This window comes from Phyllobates terribilis, unplaced genomic scaffold, assembly GCF_046119375.1.
Source record: "Phyllobates terribilis strain yellow unplaced genomic scaffold, ASM4611937v1 Scaffold_4__5_contigs__length_816908805, whole genome shotgun sequence".
Lineage (NCBI taxonomy): Eukaryota > Metazoa > Chordata > Amphibia > Anura > Dendrobatidae > Phyllobates > Phyllobates terribilis.
Genome location: NW_027362764.1, coordinates 382,196,923 through 382,220,585, shown reverse-complemented (window position 1 = coordinate 382,220,585; position 23,663 = coordinate 382,196,923).

The window sequence follows — 23,663 nt, the reverse complement described above, 5'->3', positions numbered from 1 at the left end:
TAAGGGGCATTGCAAGTTGCTCCATCCTAATTTTTGGCAGCTTTTGCTGGGAAAGCATAAGCAAATACTATGGGACACCCACTCCCCAATAATGCAACTTATGTTTGTAATATTCCGTACTGCATGGCTCTTGTAAGGGGCATTGCAAGTTGCTCCGTCCTAATTTTTGGCAGCTTTTGCTGGGAAAGCATAAGCAAATACTATGGGACACCCACTCCCCAATAATGGGACTTATGTTTGTAATATGCTGTACTGCATGGCTCTTGTAAGGGGCATTGCAAGTTGCTCCGTCCTAATTTTTGGCAGCTTTTGCTGGGAAAGCATTAGCAAATACTATGGGACACCCACTCCCCAATAAAGGGACTTATGTTTGTAATATGCTGTACTGCATGGCTCTTGTAAGGAGCATTGCAAGTTTCTCCGTCCTAATTTTTGGCAGCTTTTGCTGGGAAAGCATAAACAAATAATATGGGACAAACACTCCCCAATAATGGGACTTATGTTTGTAATATGCTGTACTGCATGGCTCTTGTAAGGGGCATTGCAAGTTGCTCCGTCCTAATTTTTGGCAGCTTTTGTTGGGAAAGCATAAGCAAATACTATGGGACACCCACTCCCCAATAATGGGACTTATGTTTGTAATATGCTGTACTGCATGGCTCTTGTAAGGGGCATTGCAAGTTGCTCCGTCCTAATTTTTGACAGCTTTTGCTGGGAAGCATAAGCAAATACTATGGGACAACCACTCCCCAGTAATGGGACTTATGTTTGTAATATGCTGTACAGCATGGCTCTTGTAAGGGGCATTGCAAGTTGCTCCATCCCAATTTTTGGCAGCTTTTGCTGGGAAAGCATAAGCAAATACTATGGGACACCCACTCCCCAATAAAGGGACTTATGTTTGTAATATGCTGTACTGCATGGCTCTTGTAAGGAGCATTGCAAGTTGCTCCGTCCTAATTTTTGGCAGCTTTTGCTGGGAAAGCATAAGCAAATAATCTGGGACACCCACTCCCCAATAATGGGACTTATGTTTGTAATATGCTGTACTGCATGGCTCTTCTAAGGGGCATTGCAAGTTGCTCCGTCCTAATTTTTGGCAGCTTTTGCTTGGAAAGCATAAGCAAATACTATGGGACACCCACTCCCCAATAATGGGACTTATGTTTGTAATATGCTGTACTGCATGGCTCTTGTAAGGGGCATTGCAAGTTGCTCCATCCTAATTTTTGGCAGCTTTTGCTGGGAAAGCATAAGCAAGTTATATGGGACACCCACTCCCCAATAATGGGACTTATGTTTGTAATATGCTGTACTGCATGGCTCTTGTATGAGGCATTGCAAGTTGCTCCGTCCTAATTTTTGGCAGCTTTTGCTGGGAAAGCATAAGCAAATACTATGGGACTCCTACTCCCCAATAATGGGACTTATGTTTGTAATATGCTGTATTGCATGGCTCTTGTAAGGGGCATTGCAAGTTGCTCCGTCCTAATTTTTGGCAGCTTTTGCTGGGAAAGCATAAGCAAATATTATGGGACACCCGCTCCCCAATAATGGGACTTATGTTTGTAATATGCTGTACTGCATGGCTCTTGTAAGGGGCATTGCAAGTTGCTCCATCCTAATTTTTGGCAGCTTTTGCTGGGAAATTATAAGCAAATACTATGGGACACCTACTCCCCAATAATGGGACTTATGTTTGTAATATGCTGTACTGCATGGCTCTTGTAAGGGGCATTGCAAGTTGCTCCGTCCTAATTTTTGGCAGCTTTTGCTGGGAAAGCATAAGCAAATACTATGGGACACCCACTCCACAATAATGGGACTTATGTTTGTAATATGCTGTACTGCATGGCTCTTGTAAGGGGCATTGCAAGTTGCTCCGTCCTAATTTTTGGCAGCTTTTGCTTGGAAAGCATAAGCAAATACTATGGGACACCCACTCCCCAATAATGGGACTTATGTTTGTAATATGCTGTACTGCATGGCTCTTGTAAGGGGCATTGCAAGTTGCTCCGTCCTAATTTTTGGCAGCTTTTGCTGGGAAAGCATAAGCAAATACTATGGGACACCCACTCCCCAATAATGGGACTTATGTTTGTAATATGCTGTACTGCATGGCTCTTGTAAGGGGCATTGCAAGTTGCTCCGTCCTAATTTTTGGCAGCTTTTGTTGGAAAAGCATAAGCAAATACTATGGGACATCCACTCCCCAATAATGGGACTTATGTTTGTAATATGCTGTACTGCATGGCTCTTGTAAGGGGCATTGCAAGTTGCTCCGTCCTAATTTTTGGCAGCTTTTGCTGGTAAAGCTTAAGCAAATACTATGGGACACCCTCTCCCCAGTAATGGGACTTATGTTTGTAATATGCTGTACTGCATGGCTCTTGTAAGGGGCATTGCAAGATGCTCTGTCCTAATTTTTGGCAGCTTTTGCTGGGAAAGCATAAGAAAATACTATGGGACACCCACTCCCCACAAATGGGACTTATGTTTGTAATATGCTGTACTGCATGGCTCTTGTAAGGGGCATTGCAAGTTTCTCCGTCCTAATTTTTGGCAGCTTTTGCTGGGAAAGCATAAGCAAATACTATGGGACAACCACTCCCCAATAATGGGACTTATGATTGTAATATGCTGTACTGCATGGCTCTTGTAAGGGGCATTGCAAGTTGCTCCATCCTAATTTTTGGCAGCTTTTGCTGGGAAAGCATAAGCAAATACTATGGGACACCCACTCCCCAATAATGGGACTTATGTTTGTAATATGCCATACTGCATGGCTCTTGTAAGGGGCATTGCAAGTTGCTCCATCCTAATTTTTGGCAGCTTTTCCTGGGAAAGCATAAGCAAATACTATGGGACACCCACTCCCCAATAATGGGACTCATGTTTGTAATATGCTGTACTGCATGGCTCTTGTAAGGGGCATTGCAAGTTGCTCCGTCCTAATTTTTGGCAGCTTTTGCTGGGAAAGCATAAGCAAATACTATGGGACACCCACTCCCCAATAATGGGACTTATGTTTGTAATATGCTGTACTGCATGGCTCTTGTAAGGGGCATTGCAAGTTGCTCCATCCTAATTTTTGGCAGCTTTTGCTAGGAAAGCATAAGCAAATACTATGGGACACCCACTCCCCAATAATGGGACCTATGTTTGTAATATTCCGTACTGCATGGCTCTTGTAAGGGGCATTGCAAGTTGCTCCGTCCTAATTTTTGGCAGCTTTTGCTGGGAAAGCATAAGCAAATACTATGGGACACCCACTCCCCAATAATGGGACTTATGTTTGTAATATGCTGTACTGCATGGCTCTTGTAAGGGGCATTGCAAGTTGCTCCGTCCTAATTTTTGGCAGCTTTTGTTGGGAAAGCATAAGCAAATACTATTGGACACCCACCCCCCAATAATGGGACTTATGCTTGTAATATGCTGTACTGCATGGCTCTTGTAAGGGGCTTTGCAAGTAGCTCCGTCCTAATTTTTGGCAGCTTTTGCTGGGAAAGCTTAAGCAAATACTATGGGACACCCTCTCCCCAGTAATGGCACTTATGTTTGTAATATGCTGTACTGCATGGCTCTTGTAAGGGGCATTGTAAGTTGCTCCGTCCTAATTTTTGGCAGCTTTTGCTGGGAAAGCATAAGCAAATACTATGGGACACCCACTCCCCAATAAAGGGACTTATGTTTGTAATACGCTGTACTGCATGGCTCTTGTAAGGAGCATTGCAAGTTGCTCCGTCCTAATTTTTGGCAGCTTTTGCTGGTAAAGCATAAGCAAATAATATGGGACACCCACTCCCCATTAATGGGACATATGTTTGTAATATGCTCTACTGCATGGCTCTTGTAAGGGGCATTGCAAGTTGCTCCGTCCTAATTTTTGGCAGCTTTTGCTTGGAAAGCATAAGCAAATACTATGGGACACCCACTCCCCAATAATGGGACTTATGTTTGTAATATGCTGTACTGCATGGCTCTTGTAAGGGGCATTGCAAGTTGCTCCATCCTAATTTTTGGCAGCTTTTGCTGGGAAAGCATAAGCAAATACCATGGGACACCCACTCCCCAATAATGGGACTTATGTTTGTAATATGCTGTACTGCATTTCTCTTGTAAGGGGCATTGCAAGTTGCTCCGTCCTAATTTTTGGCAGCTTTTGCTGGGAAAGCATAAGCAAATACTATGGGACACCCACTCCCCAATAATGGGACTTATGTTTGTAATATGCTGTACTGCATGGCTCTTGTAAGGGGCATTGCAAGATGCTCCGTCCTAATTTTTGGCAGCTTTTGCTGGGAAAGCATAAGAAAATTCTATGGGACACCCACTCCCCAATAATGGGACTTATGTTTGTAATATGCTGTACTGCATGGCTCTTGTATGGGACATTGCAAGTTGCTCCGTCCTAATTTTTGGCAGCTTTTGTTGGGAAAGCATAAGCAAATACTATGGGACACCCACTCCCCAATAATGGGACTTATGTTTGTAATATGCTGTACTGCATGGCTCTTGTAAGGGGCATTGCAAGTTGCTCCGTCCTAATTTTTGGCAGCTTTTGCTGGGAAGCATAAGCAAATACTATGGGACAACCACTCCCCAGTAATGGGACTTATGTTTGTAATATGCTGTACAGCATGGCTCTTGTAAGGGGCATTGAAAGTTGCTCCATCCCAATTTTTGGCAGCTTTTGCTGGGAAAGCATAAGCAAATACTATGGGACACCCACTCCCCAATAAAGGGACTTATGTTTGTAATATGCTGTACTGCATGGCTCTTGTAAGGAGCATTGCAAGTTGCTCCGTCCTAATTTTTGGCAGCTTTTGCTGGGAAAGCATAAGCAAATAATCTGGGACACCCACTCCCCAATAATGGGACTTATGTTTGTAATATGCTGTACTGCATGGCTCTTCTAAGGGGCATTGCAAGTTGCTCCGTCCTAATTTTTGGCAGCTTTTGCTTGGAAAGCATAAGCAAATACTATGGGACACCCACTCCCCAATAATGGGACTTATGTTTGTAATATGCTGTACTGCATGGCTCTTGTAAGGGGCATTGCAAGTTGCTCCGTCCTAATTTTTGGCAGCTTTTGCTGGGAAATTATAAGCAAATACTATGGGACACCTACTCCCCAATAATGGGACTTATGTTTGTAATATGCTGTACTGCATGGCTCTTGTAAGGGGCATTGCAAGTTGCTCCGTCCTAATTTTTGGCAGCTTTTGCTGGGAAAGCATAAGCAAATACTATGGGACACCCACTCCCCACAAATGGGACTTATGTTTGTAATATGCTGTACTGCATGGCTCTTGTAAGGGGCATTGCAAGTTTCTCCGTCCTAATTTTTGGCAGCTTTTGCTGGGAAAGCATAAGCAAATACTATGGGACAACCACTCCCCAATAATGGGACTTATGATTGTAATATGCTGTACTGCATGGCTCTTGTAAGGGGCATTGCAAGTTGCTCCATCCTAATTTTTGGCAGCTTTTGCTGGGAAAGCATAAGCAAATACTATGGGACACCCACTCCCCAATAATGGGACTTATGTTTGTTATATGCCATACTGCATGGCTCTTGTAAGGGGCATTGCAAGTTGCTCCATCCTAATTTTTGGCAGCTTTTCCTGGGAACGCATAAGCAAATACTATGGGACACCCACTCCCCAATAATGGGACTCATGTTTGTAATATGCTGTACTGCATGGCTCTTGTAAGGGGCATTGCAAGTTGCTCCGTCCTAATTTTTGGCAGCTTTTGCTGGGAAAGCATAAGCAAATACTATGGGACACCCACTCCCCAATAATGGGACTTATGTTTGTAATATGCTGTACTGCATGGCTCTTGTAAGGGGCATTGCAAGTTGCTCCATCCTAATTTTTGGCAGCTTTTGCTAGGAAAGCATAAGCAAATACTATGGGACACCCACTCCCCAATAATGGGACTTATGTTTGTAATATTCCGTACTGCATGGCTCTTGTAAGGGGCATTGCAAGTTGCTCCGTCCTAATTTTTGGCAGCTTTTGCTGGGAAAGCATAAGCAAATACTATGGGACACCCACTCCCCAATAATGGGACTTATGTTTGTAATATGCTGTACTGCATGGCTCTTGTAAGGGGCATTGCAAGTTGCTCCGTCCTAATTTTTGACAGCTTTTGTTGGGAAAGCATAAGCAAATACTATTGGACACCCACTCCCCAATAATGGGACTTATGCTTGTAATATGCTGTACTGCATGCCTCTTGTAAGGGGCTTTGCAAGTAGCTCCGTCCTAATTTTTGGCAGCTTTTGCTGGGAAAGCTTAAGCAAATACTATGGGACACCCTCTCCCCAGTAATGGCACTTATGTTTGTAATATGCTGTACTGCATGGCTCTTGTAAGGGGCATTGCAAGTTGCTCCGTCCTAATTTTTGGCAGCTTTTGCTGGGAAAGCATAAGCAAATACTATGGGACACCCACTCCCCAATAAAGGGACTTATGTTTGTAATACGCTGTACTGCATGGCTCTTGTAAGGAGCATTGCAAGTTGCTCCGTCCTAATTTTTGGCAGCTTTTGCTGGGAAAGCATAAGCAAATAATATGGGACACCCACTCCCCATTAATGGGACATATGTTTGTAATATGCTCTACTGCATGGCTCTTGTAAGGGGCATTGCAAGTTGCTCCGTCCTAATTTTTGGCAGCTTTTGCTTGGAAAGCATAAGCAAATACTATGGGACACCCACTCCCCAATAATGGGACTTATGTTTGTAATATGCTGTACTGCATGGCTCTTGTAAGGGGCATTGCAAGTTGCTCCATCCTAATTTTGGCAGCTTTTGCTGGGAAAGCATAAGCAAATACCATGGGACACCCACTCCCCAATAATGGGACTTATGTTTGTAATATGCTGTACTGCATTTCTCTTGTAAGGGGCATTGCAAGTTGCTCCGTCCTAATTTTTGGCAGCTTTTGCTGGGAAAGCATAAGCAAATACTATGGGACACCCACTCCCCAATAATGGGACTTATGTTTGTAATATGCTGTACTGCATGGCTCTTGTAAGTGGCATTGCAAGATGCTCCGTCCTAATTTTTGGCAGCTTTTGCTGGGAAAGCATAAGAAAATTCTATGGGACACCCACTCCCCAATAATGGGACTTATGTTTGTAATATGCTGTACTGCATGGCTCTTGTATGGGACATTGCAAGTTGCTCCGTCCTAATTTTTGGCAGCTTTTGTTGGGAAAGCATAAGCAAATACTATGGGACACCCACTCCCCAATAATGGGACTTATGTTTGTAATATGCTGTACTGCATGGCTCTTGTAAGGGGCATTGCAAGTTGCTCCGTCCTAATTTTTGGCAGCTTTTGCTGGGAAGCATAAGCAAATACTATGGGACAACCACTCCCCAGTAATGGGACTTATGTTTGTAATATGCTGTACAGCATGGCTCTTGTAAGGGGCATTGCAAGTTGCTCCATCCCAATTTTTGGCAGCTTTTGCTGGGAAAGCATAAGCAAATACTATGGGACACCCACTCCCCAATAAAGGGACTTATGTTTGTAATATGCTGTACTGCATGGCTCTTGTAAGGAGCATTGCAAGTTGCTCCATCCTAATTTTTGGCAGCTTTTGCTGGGAAAGCATAAGCAAATAATCTGGGACACCCACTCCCCAATAATGGGACTTATGTTTGTAATATGCTGTACTGCATGGCTCTTCTAAGGGGCATTGCAAGTTGCTCCGTCCTAATTTTTGGCAGCTTTTGCTTGGAAAGCATAAGCAAATACTATGGGACACCCACTCCCCAATAATGGGACTTATGTTTGTAATATGCTGTACTGCATGGCTCTTGTAAGGGGCATTGCAAGTTGCTCCATCCTAATTTTTGGCAGCTTTTGCTGGGAAATCGTAAGGAAATACTCTGGGACACCCACTCCCCAATAATGGGACTTATGTTTGTAATATCCTGTACTGCATGGCTCTTGTAAGGGGCATTGCAAGTTGCTCCGTCCTAATTTTTGGCAGCTTTTGCTGGTAAAGCTTAAGCAAATACTATGGGACACCCTATCCCCAGTAATGGGACTTATGTTTGTAATATGCTGTACTGCATGGCTCTTGTAAGGGGCATTGCAAGATGCTCCATCCTAATTTTTGGCAGCTTTTGCTGGGAAAGCATAAGAAAATACTATGGGACACCCACTCCCCACAAATGGGACTTATGTTTGTAATATGCTGTACTGCATGGCTCTTGTAAGGGGCATTGCAAGTTTCTCCGTCCTAATTTTTGGCAGCTTTTGCTGGGAAAGCATAAGCAAATACTATGGGACAACCACTCCCCAATAATGGGACTTATGATTGTAATATGCTGTACTGCATGGCTCTTGTAAGGGGCATTGCAAGTTGCTCCATCCTAATTTTTGGCAGCTTTTGCTGGGAAAGCATAAGCAAATACTATGGGACACCCACTCCCCAATAATGGGACTTATGTTTGTAATATGCCATACTGCATGGCTCTTGTAAGGGGCATTGCAAGTTGCTCCATCCTAATTTTTGGCAGCTTTTCCTGGGAAAGCATAAGCAAATACTATGGGACACCCACTCCCCAATAATGGGACTCATGTTTGTAATATGCTGTACTGCATGGCTCTTGTAAGGGGCATTGCAAGTTGCTCCGTCCTAATTTTTGGCAGCTTTTGCTGGGAAAGCATAAGCAAATACTATGGGACACCCACTCCCCAATAATGGGACTTATGTTTGTAATATGCTGTACTGCATGGCTCTTGTAAGGGGCATTGCAAGTTGCTCCATCCTAATTTTTGGCAGCTTTTGCTAGGAAAGCATAAGCAAATACTATGGGACACCCACTCCCCAATAATGGGACTTATGTTTGTAATATTCCGTACTGCATGGCTCTTGTAAGGGGCATTGCAAGTTGCTCCGTCCTAATTTTTGGCAGCTTTTGCTGGGAAAGCATAAGCAAATACTATGGGACACCCACTCCCCAATAATGGGACTTATGTTTGTAATATGCTGTACTGCATGGCTCTTGTAAGGGGCATTGCAAGTTGCTCCGTCCTAATTTTTGGCAGCTTTTGTTGGGAAAGCATAAGCAAATACTATTGGACACCCACTCCCCAATAATGGGACTTATGCTTGTAATATGCTGTACTGCATGGCTCTTGTAAGGAGCTTTGCAAGTAGCTCCGTCCTAATTTTTGGCAGCTTTTGCTGGGAAAGCTTAAGCAAATACTATGGGACACCCTCTCCCCAGTAATGGCACTTATGTTTGTAATATGCTGTACTGCATGGCTTTTGTAAGGGGCATTGCAAGTTGCTCCGTCCTAATTTTTGGCAGCTTTTGCTGGGAAAGCATAAGCAAATACTATGGGACACCCACTCCCCAATAAAGGGACTTATGTTTGTAATACGCTGTACTGCATGGCTCTTGTAAGGAGCATTGCAAGTTGCTCCGTCCTAATTTTTGGCAGCTTTTGCTGGGAAAGCATAAGCAAATAATATGGGACACCCACTCCCCATTAATGGGACATATGTTTGTAATATGCTCTACTGCATGGCTCTTGTAAGGGGCATTGCAAGTTGCTCCGTCCTAATTTTTGGCAGCTTTTGCTTGGAAAGCATAAGCAAATACTATGGGACACCCACTCCCCAATAATGGGACTTATGTTTGTAATATGCTGTACTGCATGGCTCTTGTAAGGGGCATTGCAAGTTGCTCCATCCTAATTTTTGGCAGCTTTTGCTGGGAAAGCATAAGCAAATACCATGGGACACCCACTCCCCAATAATGGGACTTATGTTTGTAATATGCTGTACTGCATTTCTCTTGTAAGGGGCATTGCAAGTTGCTCCGTCCTAATTTTTGGCAGCTTTTGCTGGGAAAGCATAAGCAAATACTATGGGACACCCACTCCCCAATAATGGGACTTATGTTTGTAATATGCTGTACTGCATGGCTCTTGTAAGGGGCATTGCAAGATGCTCCGTCCTAATTTTTGGCAGCTTTTGCTGGGAAAGCATAAGAAAATTCTATGGGACACCCACTCCCCAATAATGGGACTTATGTTTGTAATATGCTGTACTGCATGGCTCTTGTATGGGACATTGCAAGTTGCTCCATCCTAATTTTTGGCAGCTTTTGCTGGGAAGCATAAGCAAATACTATGGGACAACCACTCCCCAGTAATGGGACTTATGTTTGTAATATGCTGTACAGCATGGCTCTTGTAAGGGGCATTGCAAGTTGCTCCATCCCAATTTTTGGCAGCTTTTGCTGGGAAAGCATAAGCAAATACTATGGGACACCCACTCCCCAATAAAGGGACTTATGTTTGTAATATGCTGTACTGCATGGCTCTTGTAAGGAGCATTGCAAGTTGCTCCGTCCTAATTTTTGGCAGCTTTTGCTGGGAAAGCATAAGCAAATAATCTGGGACACCCACTCCCCAATAATGGGACTTATGTTTGTAATATGCTGTACTGCATGGCTCTTGTATGGGACATTGCAAGTTGCTCCGTCCTAATTTTTGGCAGCTTTTGCTGGGAAGCATAAGCAAATACTATGGGACAACCACTCCCCAGTAATGGGACTTATGTTTGTAATATGCTGTACAGCATGGCTCTTGTAAGGGGCATTGCAAGTTGCTCCATCCCAATTTTTGGCAGCTTTTGCTGGGAAAGCATAAGCAAATACTATGGGACACCCACTCCCCAATAAAGGGACTTATGTTTGTAATATGCTGTACTGCATGGCTCTTGTAAGGAGCATTGCAAGTAGCTCCGTCCTAATTTTTGGCAGCTTTTGCTGGGAAAGCATAAGCAAATAATCTGGGACACCCACTCCCCAATAATGGGACTTATGTTTGTAATATGCTGTACTGCATGGCTCTTCTAAGGGGCATTGCAAGTTGCTCCGTCCTAATTTTTGGCAGCTTTTGCTTGGAAAGCATAAGCAAATACTATGGGACACCCACTCCCCAATAATGGGACTTATGTTTGTAATATGCTGTACTGCATGGCTCTTGTAAGGGGCATTGCAAGTTGCTCCATCCTAATTTTTGGCAGCTTTTGCTGGGAAATCGTAAGGAAATACTCTGGGACACCCACTCCCCAATAATGGGACTTATGTTTGTAATATCCTGTACTGCATGGCTCTTGTAAGGGGCATTGCAAGTTGCTCCGTCCTAATTTTTGGCAGCTTTTGCTGGGAAATTATAAGCAAATACTATGGGACACCCACTCCCCAATAATGGGACTTATGTTTGTAATATGCTGTACTGCATGGCTCTTGTAAGGTGCATTGCAAGTTGCTCCGTCCTAATTTTTGGCAGCTTTTGTTGGGAAAGCATAAGCAAATACTATGGGACACCCACTCCCCAATAATGGGACTTATGTTTGTAATATGCTGTACTGCATGGCTCTTGTAAGGGGCATTGCAAGTTGCTCCGTCCTAATTTTTGGCAGCTTTTGCTGGTAAAGCTTAAGCAAATACTATGGGACACCCTCTCCCCAGTAATGGGACTTATGTTTGTAATATGCTGTACTGCATGGCTCTTGTAAGGGGCATTGCAAGGTGCTCCGTCCTAATTTTTGGCAGCTTTTGCTGGGAAAGCATAAGAAAATACTATGGGACACCCACTCCCCACAAATGGGACTTATGTTTGTAATATGCTGTACTGCATGGCTCTTGTAAGGGGCATTGCAAGTTTCTCCGTCCTAATTTTTGGCAGCTTTTGCTGGGAAAGCATAAGCAAATACTATGGGACACCCACTCCCCAATAATGGGACTTATGTTTGTAATATGCTGTACTGCATGGCTCTTGTAAGGGGCATTGCAAGTTGCTCCATCCTAATTTTTGGCAGCTTTTGCTGGGAAAGCATAAGCAAATACTATGGGACACCCACTCCCCAATAATGCAACTTATGTTTGTAATATTCCGTACTGCATGGCTCTTGTAAGGGGCATTGCAAGTTGCTCCGTCCTAATTTTTGGCAGCTTTTGCTGGGAAAGCATAAGCAAATACTATGGGACACCCACTCCCCAATAATGGGACTTATGTTTGTAATATGCTGTACTGCATGGCTCTTGTAAGGGGCATTGCAAGTTGCTCCGTCCTAATTTTTGGCAGCTTTTGCTGGGAAAGCATGAGCAAATACTATGGGACACCCACTCCCCAATAAAGGGACTTATGTTTGTAATATGCTGTACTGCATGGCTCTTGTAAGGAGCATTGCAAGTTTCTCCGTCCTAATTTTTGGCAGCTTTTGCTGGGAAAGCATAAACAAATAATATGGGACAAACACTCCCCAATAATGGGACTTATGTTTGTAATATGCTGTACTGCATGGCTCTTGTAAGGGGCATTGCAAGTTGCTCCGTCCTAATTTTTGGCAGCTTTTGTTGGGAAAGCATAAGCAAATACTATGGGACACCCACTCCCCAATAATGGGACTTATGTTTGTAATATGCTGTACTGCATGGCTCTTGTAAGGGGCATTGCAAGTTGCTCCGTCCTAATTTTTGGCAGCTTTTGCTGGGAAGCATAAGCAAATACTATGGGACAACCACTCCCCAGTAATGGGACTTATGTTTGTAATATGCTGTACAGCATGGCTCTTGTAAGGGGCATTGCAAGTTGCTCCATCCCAATTTTTGGCAGCTTTTGCTGGGAAAGCATAAGCAAATACTATGGGACACCCACTCCCCAATAAAGGGACTTATGTTTGTAATATGCTGTACTGCATGGCTCTTGTAAGGAGCATTGCAAGTTGCTCCGTCCTAATTTTTGGCAGCTTTTGTTGGTAAAGCTTAAGCAAATAATCTGGGACACCCACTCCCCAATAATGGGACTTATGTTTGTAATATGCTGTACTGCATGGCTCTTCTAAGGGGCATTGCAAGTTGCTCCGTCCTAATTTTTGGCAGCTTTTGCTTGGAAAGCATAAGCAAATACTATGGGACACCCACTCCCCAATAATGGGACTTATGTTTGTAATATGCTGTACTGCATGGCTCTTGTAAGGGGCATTGCAAATTGCTCCATCATCATTTTTGGCAGCTTTTGCTGGGAAAGCATAAGCAAGTTATATGGGACACCCACTCCCCAATAATGGGACTTATGTTTGTAATATGCTGTACTGCATGGCTCTTGTATGGGGCATTGCAAGTTGCTCCGTCCTAATTTTTGGCAGCTTTTGCTGGGAAAGCATAAGCAAATACTATGGGACACCTACTCCCCAATAATGGGACTTATGTTTGTAATATGCTGTATTGCATGGCTCTTGTAAGGGGCATTGCAAGTTGCTCCGTCCTAATTTTTGGCAGCTTTTGCTGGGAAAGCATAAGCAAATATTATGGGACACCCGCTCCCCAATAATGGGACTTATGTTTGTAAAATGCTGTACTGCATGGCTCTTGTAAGGGGCATTGCAAGTTGCTCCGTCCTAATTTTTGGCAGCTTTTGCTGGGAAATAATAAGCAAATACTATGGGACACCTACTCCCCAATAATGGGACTTATGTTTGTAATATGCTGTACTGCATGGCTCTTGTAAGGGGCATTGCAAGTTGCTCCGTCCTAATTTTTGGCAGCTTTTGCTGGGAAAGCATAAGCAAATACTATGGGACACCCACTCCACAATAATGGGACTTATGTTTGTAATATGCTGTACTGCATGGCTCTTGTAAGGGGCATTGCAAGTTGCTCCGTCCTAATTTTTGGCAGCTTTTGCTTGGAAAGCATAAGCAAATACTATGGGACACCCACTCCCCAATAATGGGACTTATGTTTGTAATATGCTGTACTGCATGGCTCTTGTAAGGGGCATTGCAAGTTGCTCCGTCCTAATTTTTGGCAGCTTTTGCTGGGAAAGCATAAGCAAATACTATGGGACACCCACTCCCCAATAATGGGACTTATGTTTGTAATATGCTGTACTGCATGGCTCTTGTAAGGGGCATTGCAAGTTGCTCCGTCCTAATTTTTGGCAGCTTTTGTTGGAAAAGCATAAGCAAATACTATGGAACACCCACTCCCCAATAATGGGACTTATGTTTGTAATATGCTGTACTGCATGGCTCTTGTAAGGGGCATTGCAAGTTGCTCCGTCCTAATTTTTGGCAGCTTTTGCTGGTAAAGCTTAAGCAAATACTATGGGACACCCTCTCCCCAGTAATGGGACTTATGTTTGTAATATGCTGTACTGCATGGCTCTTGTAAGGGGCATTGCAAGATGCTCCGTCCTAATTTTTGGCAGCTTTTGCTGGGAAAGCATAAGAAAATACTATGGGACACCCACTCCCCACAAATGGGACTTATGTTTGTAATATGCTGTACTGCATGGCTCTTGTAAGGGGCATTGCAAGTTTCTCCGTCCTAATTTTTGGCAGCTTTTGCTGGGAAAGCATAAGCAAATACTATGGGACAACCACTCCAAAATAATGGGACTTATGATTGTAATATGCTGTACTGCATGGCTCTTGTAAGGGGCATTGCAAGTTGCTCCATCCTAATTTTTGGCAGCTTTTGCTGGGAAAGCATAAGAAAATTCTATGGGACACCCACTCCCCAATAATGGGACTTATGTTTGTAATATGCTGTACTGCATGGCTCTTGTATGGGACATTGCAAGTTGCTCCGTCCTAATTTTTGGCAGCTTTTGCTGGGAAAGCATAAGCAAATACTATGGGACACCCACTCCCCAATAATGGGACTTATGTTTGTAATATGCTGTACTGCATGGCTCTTGTAAGGGGCATTGCAAGTTGCTCCATCCTAATTTTTGGCAGCTTTTGCTGGGAAAGCATAAGCAAATATTATGGGACACCCACTCCCCAATAATGGGACTTATTTTTGTAATATGCCGTACTGCATGGCTCTTGTAAGGGGCATTGCAAGTTGCTCCGTCCTAATTTTTGGCAGCTTTTGCTGGGAAAGCATAAGCAAATAATATGGGACACCCACTCCCCAATAATGGGACTTATGATTGTAATATGCTGTACTGCATGGCTCTTGTAAGGGGCATTGCAAGTTGCTCCGTCCTAATTTTTGGCAGCTTTTGTTGGGAAAGCATAAGCAAATACTATGGGACACCCACTCCCCAATAATGGGACTTATGTTTGTAATATGCTGTACTGCATGGCTCTTGTAAGGGGCATTGCAAGTTGCTCCGTCCTAATTTTTGGCAGCTTTTGCTGGGAAGCATAAGCAAATACTATGGGACAACCACTCCCCAGTAATGGGACTTATGTTTGTAATATGCTGTACAGCATGGCTCTTGTAAGGGGCATTGCAAGTTGCTCCATCCCAATTTTTGGCAGCTTTTGCTGGGAAAGCATAAGCAAATACTATGGGACACCCACTCCCCAATAAAGGGACTTATGTTTGTAATATGCTGTACTGCATGGCTCTTGTAAGGAGCATTGCAAGTTGCTCCGTCCTAATTTTTGGCAGCTTTTGCTGGGAAAGCATAAGCAAATAATCTGGGACACCCACTCCCCAATAATGGGACTTATGTTTGTAATATGCTGTACTGCATGGCTCTTCTAAGGGGCATTGCAAGTTGCTCCGTCCTAACTTTTGGCAGCTTTTGCTTGGAAAGCATAAGCAAATACTATGGGACACCCACTCCCCAATAATGGGACTTATGTTTGTAATATGCTGTACTGCATGGCTCTTGTAAGGGGCATTGCAAGTTGCTCCGTCCTAATTTTTGGCAGCTTTTGCTGGGAAAGCATAAGCAAATACTATGGGACACCCACTCCACAATAATGGGACTTATGTTTGTAATATGCTGTACTGCATGGCTCTTGTAAGGGGCATTGCAAGTTGCTCCGTCCTAATTTTTGGCAGCTTTTGCTTGGAAAGCATAAGCAAATACTATGGGACACCCACTCCCCAATAATGGGACTTATGTTTGTAATATGCTGTACTGCATGGCTCTTGTAAGGGGCATTGCAAGTTGCTCCGTCCTAATTTTTGGCAGCTTTTGCTGGGAAAGCATAAGCAAATACTATGGGACACCCACTCCCCAATAATGGGACTTATGTTTGTAATATGCTGTACTGCATGGCTCTTGTAAGGGGCATTGCAAGTTGCTCCGTCCTAATTTTTGGCAGCTTTTGTTGGAAAAGCATAAGCAAATACTATGGGACACCCACTCCCCAATAATGGGACTTATGTTTGTAATATGCTGTACTGCATGGCTCTTGTAAGGGGCATTGCAAGTTGCTCCGTCCTAATTTTTGGCAGCTTTTGCTGGTAAAGCTTATGCAAATACTATGGGACACCCTCTCCCCAGTAATGGGACTTATGTTTGTAATATGCTGTACTGCATGGCTCTTGTAAGGGGCATTGCAAGATGCTCCGTCCTAATTTTTGGCAGCTTTTGCTGGGAAAGCATAAGAAAATACTATGGGACACCCACTCCCCACAAATGGGACTTATGTTTGTAATATGCTGTACTGCATGGCTCTTGTAAGGGGCATTGCAAGTTTCTCCGTCCTAATTTTTGGCAGCTTTTGCTGGGAAAGCATAAGCAAATACTATGGGACAACCACTCCCCAATAATGGGACTTATGATTGTAATATGCTGTACTGCATGGCTCTTGTAAGGGGCATTGCAAGTTGCTCCATCCTAATTTTTGGCAGCTTTTGCTGGGAAAGCATAAGCAAATACTATGGGACACCCACTCCCCAATAATGGGACTTATGTTTGTAATATGCCATACTGCATGGCTCTTGTAAGGGGCATTGCAAGTTGCTCCATCCTAATTTTTGGCAGCTTTTCCTGGGAAAGCATAAGCAAATACTATGGGACACCCACTCCCCAATAATGGGACTCATGTTTGTAATATGCTGTACTGCATGGCTCTTGTAAGGGGCATTGCAAGTTGCTCAGTCCTAATTTTTGGCAGCTTTTGCTGGGAAAGCATAAGCAAATACTATGGGACACCCACTCCCCAATAATGGGACTTATGTTTGTAATATGCTGTACTGCATGGCTCTTGTAAGGGGCATTGCAAGTTGCTCCATCCTAATTTTTGGCAGCTTTTGCTAGGAAAGCATAAGCAAATACTATGGGACACCCACTCCCCAATAATGGGACTTATGTTTGTAATATTCCGTACTGCATGGCTCTTGTAAGGGGCATTGCAAGTTGCTCCGTCCTAATTTTTGGCAGCTTTTGCTGGGAAAGCATAAGCAAATACTATGGGACACCCACTCCCCAATAATGGGACTTATGTTTGTAATATGCTGTACTGCATGGCTCTTGTAAGGGGCATTGCAAGTTGCTCCATCCTAATTTTTGGCAGCTTTTGTTGGGAAAGCATAAGCAAATACTATTGGACACCCACTCCCCAATAATGGGACTTATGCTTGTAATATGCTGTACTGCATGGCTCTTGTAAGGGGCTTTGCAAGTAGCTCCGTCCTAATTTTTGGCAGCTTTTGCTGGGAAAGCATAAGCAAATACTATGGGACACCCTCTCCCCAGTAATGGCACTTATGTTTGTAATATGCTGTACTGCATGGCTCTTGTAAGGGGCATTGCAAGTTGCTCCGTCCTAATTTTTGGCAGCTTTTGCTGGGAAAGCATAAGCAAATACTATGGGACACCTACTCCCCAATAAAGGGACTTATGTTTGTAATACGCTGTACTGCATGGCTCTTGTAAGGAGCATTGCAAGTTGCTCCGTCCTAATTTTTGGCAGCTTTTGCTGGGAAAGCATATGCAAATAATATGGGACACCCACTCCCCATTAATGGGACATATGTTTGTAATATGCTCTACTGCATGGCTCTTGTAAGGGGCATTGCAAGTTGCTCCGTCCTAATTTTTGGCAGCTTTTGCTTGGAAAGCATAAGCAAATACTATGGGACACCCACTCCCCAATAATGGGACTTATGTTTGTAATATGCTGTACTGCATGGCTCTTGTAAGGGGCATTGCAAGTTGCTCCATCCTAATTTTTGGCAGCTTTTGCTGGGAAAGCATAAGCAAATACCATGGGACACCCACTCCCCAATAATGGGACTTATGTTTGTAATATGCTGTACTGCATTTCTCTTGTAAGGGGCATTGCAAGTTGCTCCGTCCTAATTTTTTGCAGCTTTTGCTGGGAAAGCATAAGCAAATACTATGGGACACCCACTCCCCAATAATGGGACTTATGTTTGTAATATGCTGTACTGCATGGCTCTTGTAAGGGGCATTGCAAGATGCTCCGTCCTAATTTTTGGCAGCTTTTGCTGGGAAATCATAAGAAAATTCTATGGGACACCCACTCCCCAATAATGGGACTTATGTTTGTAATATGCTGTACTGCATGGCTCTTGTATGGGACATTGCAAGTTGCTCCGTCCTAATTTTTGGCAGCTTTTGCTGGGAAAGCATAAGCAAATACTATGGGACACCCACTCCCCAATAATGGGACTTATGTTTGTAATATGCTGTACTGCATGGCTCTTGTAAGGGGCATTGCAAGTTGCTCCATCCTAATTTTTGGCAGCTTTTGCTGGGAAAGCATAAGCAAATATTATGGGACACCCACTCCCCAATAATGGGACTTATGTTTGTAATATGCCGTACTGCATGGCTCTTGTAAGGGGCATTGCAAGTTGCTCCGTCCTAATTTTTGGCAGCTTTTGCTGGGAAAGCATAAGCAAATAATATGGGACACCCACTCCCCAATAATGGGACTTATGATTGTAATATGCTGTACTGCATGGCTCTTGTAAGGGGCATTGCAAGTTGATCCGTCCTAATTTTTGGCAGCTTTGCTGGGAAAGCTTAAGAAAATACTATGGGACACCCTCTCCCCAGTAATGGGACTTATGTTTGTAATATGCTGTACTGCATGGCTCTTCTAAGGGGCATTGCAAGTTGCTCCGTCCTAATTTTTGGCAGCTTTTGCTGGGAAAGCATAAGCAAATACTATGGGACACCCACTCCCCAATAATGGGTCTTATGTTTGCAATATGCTGTACTGCATGGCTCTTGTAAGGGGCATTGCAAGTTGCTCCGTCCTAATTTTTGGCAGCTTTTGTTGGGAAAGCATAAGCAAATACTATGGGACACCCACTCCCCAATAATGGGACTTATGTTTGTAATATGCTGTACTGCATGGCTCTTGTAAGGAGCATTGCAAGTTGCTCCGTCCTAATTTTTGGCAGCTTTTGCTGGGAAAGCATAAGCAAATACTATGGGACACCCACTCCCCAATAAAGGGACTTATGTTTGTAATATGCTGTACTGCATGGCTCTTGTAAGGGGCATTGCAAGTTGCTCCGTCCTAATTTTTGGCAGCTTTTGCTGGGAAAGCTTAAACAAATACTATGGGACACCCTCTCCCCAGTAATGGGACTTATGTTTGTAATATGCTGTACTGCATGGCTCTTGTAAGGAGCATTGCAAGTAGAGATGAGCGTTGTTCTACTCGAACTGTTCGCCAATCTCAAATTCGAGCTGTTTTGGGCGGTGTTCGAGCCGTTCGGCGAACACGAACAATTTGAGAAAAATTCGGCTGTTCGAGGTTATGTTCGATAACTGTTCGTGCACCAAAATCAGAACTGGATTTTTTCTCAGTAATGATGAAAATTAATGTCAATACGCAGTTTGACTGTACAGCGGGGTGGGGGGAGGGGCAGGGGATGGATCTCTGCAGGAACAATGAAGATCTCCATTTTTTTTTCTCTTTCCTGCATTTGCAGTGGGGAGGTGCAATCTGTCAGCCTATCAGCAGCGCACACACGGAGCGAAGTGCTTTTTTTCACACAAGCAAGGGCATGTGTCATTGGCAGTGTATGTCACATGCCCTTGCCCTATAAGACCAAGCCATTTTCCCCGTCGCCACCATTTTCTCACTGCTGCAGCTGCGTGTTAGACGGCACCGCTGTTGCTGTGTGCGCTATACCTTGTTAATTTCAAGCCAATTTTCGCACAAATCTACAGATAGCTTGGGAGCAGGGAATAGTTGTGATTGCAGTCCTTTTAAGGACTAGGTTACAACATTTCCTACGACTTTTATCAGGCAGGTCTGTGCTCTTAAATAGATAGATTGTGGGAGTAAAGACTAATTGTAATTGTAGTCCTTTTCAGGACTAGGTTACATCAGTTCCTATCAGTTTTTGCCAGGCAGGTCTGTGCCATTGCTGTGCAAGTTTTTTTCACAGCATTTGGCTGAATCTAGCAAAGCTAATCCTTTTTGGCCTATTGCAGAGTGTGTTAGTCAGTGGAGTAGCCTATCTGTGTTGCAAGATATACCACCTGTGTATAGAATACCAATTTTTTTACTGCACCTAGTGAAGTAAAATCTTTTGGGCATAGCATCATTCTATTAGTCCATCTATACTGACCTCCATCAGGTTGCAAATTGAATATAATTTTTTTCTGCATCTAGCTCTGAAAAAATATTGGGCTTCTAGCTGTGTGTGGGACTTGTTGTACTAGTCCATCTATACTGACCTCCATCAGGTTGCAAACTGCATATATTTTTTTCTGCATCTACCTCTGAAAAAATATTTGGCCTTCTAGCTGTGTGTGGGACTTGTTCTATTAGTCCATCTATACTGACCTCCATAAGGTTGCAAACTGAATATAATTTTTTTCTGCATCTACCTCTGAAAAAATATTTGGCCTTCTAGCTGTGTGTGGGACTTGTTCTATTAGTCCATCTATACTGACCTCCATAAGGTTGCAAACTGAATATAATTTTTTTCTGCATCTACCTCTGAAAAAATATTTGGCCTTCTAGCTGTGTGTGGGACTTGCTCTATTAGTCCATCTATACTGACCTCCATAAGGTTGCAAACTGAATATAATTTTTTTCTGCATCTACCTGTGAAAAAATATTTGGCCTTCTAGCTGTGTGTGGGACTTGTTCTATTAGTCCATCTATACTGACCTCCATCAGGTTGCAAATTGAATATAATTTTTTTCTGCATCTAGCTCTGAAAAAATATTGGGCTTCTAGCTGTGTGTGGGACTTGTTGTACTAGTCCATCTATACTGACCTCCATCAGGTTGCAAACTGCATATATTTTTTTCTTCATCTACCTCTGAAAAAATATTGGGCTTCTAGCTGTGTGTGGGACTTGTTCTATTAATCCATCTATACAGACCTCCATCAGGTTGCAAACTGCATATATTTTTTTCTGCATCTACCTCTGAAAAAATATTTGGCCTTCTAGCTGTGTGTGGGACTTGTTCTATTAGTCCATCTATACTGACCTCCATAAGGTTGCAAACTGAATATAATTTTTTTCTGCATCTACCTCTGAAAAAATATTTGGCCTTCTAGCTGTGTGTGGGACTTGTTCTATTAGTCCATCTATACTGACCTCCATAAGGTTGCAAACTGAATATAATTTTTTTCTGCATCTACCTCTGAAAAAATATTTGGCCTTCTAGCTGTGTGTGGGACTTGCTCTATTAGTCCATCTATACTGACCTCCATAAGGTTGCAAACTGAATATAATTTTTTTCTGCATCTACCTGTGAAAAAATATTTGGCCTTCTAGCTGTGTGTGGGACTTGTTCTATTAGTCCATCTATACTGACCTCCATCAGGTTGCAAATTGAATATAATTTTTTTCTGCATCTAGCTCTGAAAAAATATTGGGCTTCTAGCTGTGTGTGGGACTTGTTGTACTAGTCCATCTATACTGACCTCCATCAGGTTGCAAACTGCATATATTTTTTTATTCATCTACCTCTGAAAAAATATTGGGCTTCTAGCTGTGTGTGGGACTTGTTCTATTAATCCATCTATACAGACCTCCATCAGGTTGCAAACTGAATATATTTTTTTCTGCATCTACCTCTGAAAAAATATTGGGCTTGTAGCTGTGTGTGGGACTTGTTGTATTAGTCCATCTATACTGACCTCCATAAGGTTGCAAACTGAATATAATTTTTTTCTGCATCTACCTCTGACAAAATATTTGGCCTTCTAGCTGTGTGTGGGACTTGTTCTATTAGTCCATCTATACTGACCTCCATAAGGTTGCAAACTGAATATAATTTTTTTCTGCATCTACCTCTGAAAAAATATTTGGCCTTCTAGCTGTGTGTGGGACTTGTTCTATTAGTCCATCTATACTGACCTCCATAAGGTTGCAAACTGAATATAATTTTTTTCTGCATCTACCTCTGAAAAAATATTGGGCTTCTAGCTGTGTGTGGGACTTGTTCTATTAATCCATCTATACAGACCTTCATCAGGTTACAAACTGAATATATTTTTTTCTGCATCTACCTCTGAAAAAATATTGGGCTTCTAGCTGTGTGTGGGACTTGTTGTATTAGTCCATCTATACAGACCTCCATCAGGTTGCAAATTGAATATAATTTTTTTCTGCATCTAACCCAGCCAATAGTTTTGGCCTAATACCACAGTTTGGCCACTCAGCTCTGCTCGGTTCCCATCCATTGTTTTTTTGTGCAAACAACTCCAGAGTTGTGAATTAGTTAACCACCAAAATGAGTGGAAAAAGGCCTGCTGCTGGTGGAAAGAGGAATAGGCGTGTTGGGAAGGGGAAAAAAGGTTGTGTCCGTGGGGTAGGTGTTAAAGCAACAGTAACATCTGCAGAAGAAAGACCATCTTCCATCCAAACTAAAATGTCTACTTCTTTTAGCGGACAATGTGATAAGATCCCTTTCTTATGGCCACGCCAATCGCTACAAATTCCAGATGAGGCACAAAAACAGCAGGTGCTTCAACGGATATCAAGTGCTCCTTTAAGTGGGCTCTCCTCCACATCAACTTCAGCATCACAAATACTCCAGTCCTCAAAGGTGTCACCCCAATCGCACTTGCTTCCTCACAGCTCCCAAATCTCCAGCTGCCCGTCTGAGTATGAGGTAGAACAGATGGTTGAGTCTGCAGAGCTGTTTACTCATACTATAGCCTGGGAATCAGAGGTCGACTCCAGTGCTTCTGTGAATCCAGACGAGGAAATGATCTGCACTGATGCCCAGAAACTTTATGAGTCGGATCCAGGACCAGACGCAGAAGGTTCTGACCATAATGTAGACCCTCATTCCCAAACTGTAACTCCTGTTGGTGGAGACAATGAGGAAGACGATGATAAGACTCAAATACCTGATTGGAGCGACAACTTTAGTTTTTTGTCAGGGCAGGAACAGGTTGGCTCTGAGGACGACGGGTGTGATAACGCACAGGGTGATGATGATGAGGTTGGAGATCCCACTTACTGTCAACCCACAGTCAGCCAAGAGATGAGGTCAGCAGAGGAGGTGGAGGAAGATGCTAGTGACGACGCGGTCAGGTTGCGCCTTCCTCTACAGAGACGTAGTACTGGAAGCACGTCAACAACTGCATCCTCAAACACAACTCTGCCTCTCACCACAAGTCGTGGTGGCTCTTCAGGTCGCATGGGTGCTAAGCCTTGCATAGCCTGGGCATTTTTTCAGATCGATAAAGATGACCCAACTCGTGTTATCTGTAACATTTGTCAGCAAAAGCTAAGTAGAGGCCAAAAAATACATAGTTTGAGTACTTCATGCATGAACCGGCACATGGACATGAAGCATAAGTTGCAGTGGGAAGCTCAATGTGCTACAATGCGGCCTAGCCGGCCGGGCCAACCACCGTCTGCCATATCTTGTGCATCCGCAGCCTCTTCATCCTCT